Genomic DNA, 6,000 nt, shown 5'->3' on the forward strand with positions numbered 1-6,000 from the left:
GCGGTCCGTGTCACGTTTACAACGGCAATTCTTCCAGACAGCGTCGTTCTGGAGAGTGAGGTGTACGGCGTCGAACCCTACACTCCTCCAGTGCGGCGCTGTACGAAGTGCCAGAGACTATCGCACCTAAAACAACAATGCAAATCAAAAGTGCAGATCTGCCCCCGATGTGGCTCCAAGGGCCACGACGGAGCGACGTGCACCAAGGCCAAACATTGCGTAAACTGCAAGGGCGAGCATTCCGCCGCTTATCTTGGATGCCCGGAAATGAGACTGAGGCTGCAGGCCAATAAGATCAGGTCGGCAGCATACATACCATATTCTGAGGCCCTGGATCGGGCGCGGCGCGAGCTCGCCAAACAACAAAATAAAACAGCGACTGCCCCAGCGGAAATGAGGGACTCCTTCTGGCGTCCCCCTCCGCAACCGATCCGGCGGACCTCAACCCCCCGGTCCGGGTACTCTTTGGCTGTCCAGAGACCCCCCCTGGGTGGGCAAGTAAATAAAATACAAGAAATCAAAAACAAAATGACCGAACATGACAATACACTCCTTCCAGTTCATGCGGACAGTTCTGCTGCAACCGCGAAGCACCAAACAACTTCGCAAAATCCAAATCCTGGCCCCCAGGCGCCCTGTAAGTCTCAGACGGCTCGGGCAGAGGCGCCGCTTCATGGGACCCCCGGGTTAAAGGCCTCCCTCCTACGCAAAGCCCAGAACAGGAAGGAGGACTCGAAAGAAGAGCAGCTCTTCGAGAGGTTGATGGGGAGAATGGAGGAGGGATTGGCCCAGAGATTCAGAGAATACAAACTTAAAACTGAACAGGAAATAAAGCAGCAGATGAGGGAGGAGCAGGAGAAGGCAGAGCTTGAGCTAGCCGACGCTGCACTAGATAAGCTAAAAACAGGAGAGCAATATGCAAATTTAAATGAACAACAAAGAGGCCTTCAAGGTTTCATCGAGCAGTGCCTCGGCTTCATGGTTAAGGCCAGACAGATGCAGAGTCCTCTCGACCTGATCGACTCCCTCTCAGCTACATACACACAACTCTCCAACACCAAGGTTGAACGCTTCATTCCGGGCGGCGCCACTCTGGCGCTGGGCGCTCTTGCTGGTGCCAAGCAGTTGTCCGTGACGGATATGAAAGCTGTTAAAACCACTTTTTAACCTATTTTAAATCTGCCCTTTAACTTACCTTCTTTGTGCGTGTTAAAATGGCTGAACAAGGTGAAAGCGGTCACGGATTTATCATATTACAGTGGAACTGTCGCTCTATCAACTCTAACTTCTCTCAGCTATATAATTATATATCAAATCACTCTGCTGACATCTTAGTTATCCAGTCAGTCAAGAGAAAACGCTCCCTACTGCCTTCTATAGATGGTTTTGACTTCCCTCCCATAGTAGAGCAAAAGGGCTCAGGGCAACTCATTCAAACAGCTATTTATCTAAAGTCTTCCTTAAATTACAAACCCTTTGCACCTCTCATCCCTAGTTCAGAAAATCTCAGTACATGTGCTGTTGAAATCGAAATAAAAGGATCCAAAAACCTCAACATAGTTAACATATATTACCCCCACGGGTGTAATAAAAAAGGAACTACCGACTGGCTAAAATCCCTGGATCATGGCAGGGCACACTGGTGCGTGATGGGTGATTTTAATAATCACCACCCTCTGTGGGACTCTGCTAACCCTAGATACAAACATGCCAATAGCAACCTTGCTGACGTCATTTTGGAAACTGACTTTTGTATACTAAACGATGGCTTGGCAACCAGACTTCCAGACAGAGCTGACCATTCCCCGTCAGCAATCGATCTCTCCCTTTGCTCAAATGCCATAGTCACTGACATCGACTGGAACGTTTTCCCGGACGCCCTCGGCTCCGATCACTTACCCATTGTTCTTACCTTCCGCCACTTCGCCCCTAGTCGCAATAACTCGGAGGTCAGAAAAAAGTACAATTACAAACAGGCAAATTGGGACAGCTTCCGTGCGGAGCTCGAGGGTGTCAGGGAGGAAACTCTCCTTACGGATGACATCGAAGCCTCTTACAATAACATACGTCAATGTATACTCACTGCTGCCAATAATCACATTCCGCTTAAATCAGTAAATCCTAACTGTAAGGCCAAAAGGAATGAGTGGTGGAATGCAGACTGTGATGAAGCCTTGGCAAACAAGCGATATCACATTAGGACATATCTCAGGCACTGCTCAGACGCTAACTTCACGAATATGAAGTCAGCTGAAATACAATTTAACCAGATCACCGCTGAGGCTAAACTTCAAAACTGGGAAAACTTTGTCCACAAAGAAACTAAAGATTACAAAGACTGTGGCAAAATCTGGAAGAAAATCCGCAGATTTAAATGTAGATACAGAACTAAAGAAAAGCCACTACTATCGGGTGATAAAATGACCACAACTGACTCTGAAAAGGCAAACCTATTAGCAGATACCTTTGCCAAAAATAGTCAATCAAAATCCCTAGATACTGAACGACTCAATTATAGGTTAGATCAGGAGAAGGGTTTCACATACCCCCCAGATGACAACCAGTTGCCTATAAACTGCATGTTTAAGGCAAAAGAAGTCCAAAACGCCATCTCTTCTGTGAAAGACCCAAAAAAATCCACAGGTTTAGACCCAATATCATATCACATGATAAAACATCTACCACCTAACTTTGTTAAGTTGCTCACTCAGTTTTTCAACCTATGCTGGTTAAAGGATACTATCCCCGCAGCGTGGTCAGACTCACAAGTAGTAGCAGTATTGAAGAGCGGAAAACCGGGCAATCTACCTGGCAGTTACCGCCCCATATCACTAACCCCCCACCTCAGCAAGATCTTTGAGCGTGTGGTGAACCAGAGGCTGGAGTTCCACCTCAATAAACACAATATCATTCCTACATGCCAGGCAGGTTTTAGGCAAGGTCGTTCGTGTGCAGACCACATTGTGCACGTCACTGAAAAAATCAAAAAGACCTTGGCACATAGTAATAATTCTCTTCTTGGAACCTTCTTTGATATTAAATCTGCGTACGACAGCGTCTGGCATGCTCGCCTACTCCTAAAACTCGGCAGAATCGGTGTCTCTGGCCACATGTACCAATTCATCAAAAACTTCATCAGCAATCGCAAGATGTCTGTCCGGGTGGGCTCTTCGGTGTCCGAAACCCATGCGCTGGACATGGGGGTTCCCCAGGGCAGTATCATCGCGCCAAACTTATTCAGCATCATGCTCTATGACATTACTTCTGTTAAGGTTGACGGTGCCAGTGTACTTCTGTATGCGGACGACCTCGCCTTAATAGACACTAATAGACCACGCCATAACAGAGTTACCAACACTGTTGACTTATCTTCTTACCAAACTAAAATCGACAACCTCTGTCAATATATGTACACCAACGGCTTCCAACTAGCCTCAAATAAAACAGTCTTTCTTGTTGTCTCCCGTAGACAACTGTACAGGAACTGCAGTATTAAAGGCATATGTACGCGCTCCCGTGTTTACAAAGTGTAGTTTGCCCATAATCGATGTCAAACGCACCATAAGACCATATAATGACGATATGTCACCATGCGCGGACCATAATACATGCATTACAGCTTGTTCTAGCCTCTGAAAAAGTGAGGATGTCAACAAAGCCGCGGTGTTAGCTCCCTTGCATCAACGTTACATGTGTTGCCAAATCTATAAATAGGACGATCCAGATCAAAATGAAAATTAACATATCTCAACATTGAAGGGGTCCTAGACCACACTATTTTGCAGGGAACTTAATTTAGCATGTCTCCAGCTGTTGGTAAAGCATTTAGCGTGTATAGTCATCGAGTACATATGCCTTTAAGATAGGTTGTGATATTATCAAACCGAGCTCAGAAGTTAAGTTCCTCGGCGTTATCATCGATACCCGACTTAACTGGACCAGTCATATCGAACATCTGATCAATAAGGCCAACAAGGATCTTTATATCATACGCTACCTGGCGTCCCAATCCTGGGCCAGAGGGCGTAAGTGTGTCACAGAGGTAGTGCGGGCATTAATTCGCTCCCGCCTCCTTTACGGGTGCGAAGCTTATTTCGCGACGCGCCCGGCGCTCATGAAAAAACTGGCTATTATAGAGTGCAGGGCGCTCAAAATAGCTCTGGGACTCTCCCAACAAGCGAGTAAGAGTCGAGTCTACAGCGAGTGTGGGTGGCTGCCCCTTGTGGATGAGATAAAACTCCGTTCAGCTCAGTATGCTGTCAGAGCCCACGCGGTAGAGAACTCTGCCTGCGAGGTCCTGACTGACTTTTTTCCTCAGCACCAAAATTATGAGGCCAACACCAAACATAGCACTCAACTCTTGGCCAAAACGCTACCCTTATCCGACACAGTAAACCGCATTCTAGCCGATAGCGGGGTGAAGGTCAGTGAGCTGGCCAGGGTCCCCCCGCCCTCCTACCCGCCTTGGCTTGAGGAAACCCCTACTATCATATACGACAGTGAAGATAATACTACCAAAAAAGATAACCCCGTCTACCTAGCTACTGTTACAAAAGAAACCCTAAACTACAAATTCTCGGAGCATTTAAAAGTCTTTACTGACGGATCCAAATTTGCAGACGGCAGCGTTGGCTGCGCCTTTGTGATCCCAGATCTCAAAATCTCAAGGAAATATACTCTTAATAAAGACATCTCCATATTCTCAGCCGAGCTATTTGCCTTGCTCATGGCATGCACTTTTATAAATGACCTCCCAGTCACACCGCGTGCGGTAGTTTTCTGCTCTGACTCGCGCTCTTCATTACAAGCTCTGCATCGAAACACGTCAAATCGGGCAGAGCTACAAAGAGAAATCCTCTTTATATGTCACCAGTTAATCTCATCCGGCACATCCGTATCATTTCTCTGGGTCCCCTCTCACGTAGGGGTCCGGGGAAATGAACTGGCGGATGTCGCTGCCAAAGAAGCGGCAGAATCTAGCCCAGCTAACACTAACATCGGCTACTCAGTAACCGAGTTCTACAGTAAAATCCGTAAACTCATTCGAAGTCAGTACGTAACATCTCTGTCCTATCAACCCATTGATATGAACGATCTACACCCCGATCTCCCAACAAACCTCCTCACTATCTTCAGACGCCTCCGTGCCGGCGGCTGCCGCTTCCATATCTTTAACAAGTCCTGCCATTGTGGAGAACCCTATTCATTTCAACACATTTTCGCTCCATGCGCTACAAATAGAATTACCTTTAAAACCTTATATGACCATATGTGGCCATTTCTGCGAAAAGGGACCTTGTTGAGCTAAGCCTCTGATTGGAGAAACGCGGGGTCAAAGTTAGAGCAAAATGTAAACAAACTTTGCTGTGCTGACTGATGCCCACTTCAAGTTGAATTTCTAAAATGTTCAATGAATTATCAGCGATAGTACAATGAACAGCAATTTAAAGTAATGGAAAATAGTCTTGGGATCAACATTACAAACTTCTACAAATGTTTATGTTCATTCCTCCTCAGGAAAAACACATCGAACCGATGACAAGTTGACTGCGATGATGCCGAAAATGCCGACAGAGTGTTTTGTTGTGCTTCGAGAAAAAAATTTTCGTCGCTAGTTTTGGTCAAGTTAAAACAACTTACCTATTTTTTTTTTTAATGTTTGACAGTAAGCTTAATATAAACTTTCATCTGGAAGCACATTCAGCAAAGTGATGTAGCCAAATCATCACACAGCTACATTTCACTAGACGGATCTATACGCATAGTTCAGGTAGATCTGACTTTCACGCGACCGTAGCACTGTACGAAAAAGCAGACGACAAATGCAGTTGCCCGATGAAGAACAGTTACTCCCCGTTTACATCTTTAGTTGCTTCCCTTGCTAAAGTTACTGATATTTAGATCAGTGGTTACTGACTGGGGCATTCTGTTCTTTGCAGCTGTGAATTCTGATAGTGGAAGGGCAAGTCAGTCTTCTCAGTTGAACACGGAATGTTCTGC

General features: G+C 46.0%; 1 protein-coding gene across 1 annotated transcript in view; it reads left to right on the forward strand.

The window, feature by feature from the left end:
* LOC138946818 (uncharacterized) overlaps positions 1-6,000 on the forward strand; it is a 59,963-nt gene that overhangs the window by 36,371 nt on the left and 17,592 nt on the right. The window lies entirely within an intron of this gene.

This window comes from Littorina saxatilis, linkage group LG14 (genome assembly GCF_037325665.1).
Source record: "Littorina saxatilis isolate snail1 linkage group LG14, US_GU_Lsax_2.0, whole genome shotgun sequence".
Lineage (NCBI taxonomy): Eukaryota > Metazoa > Mollusca > Gastropoda > Littorinimorpha > Littorinidae > Littorina > Littorina saxatilis.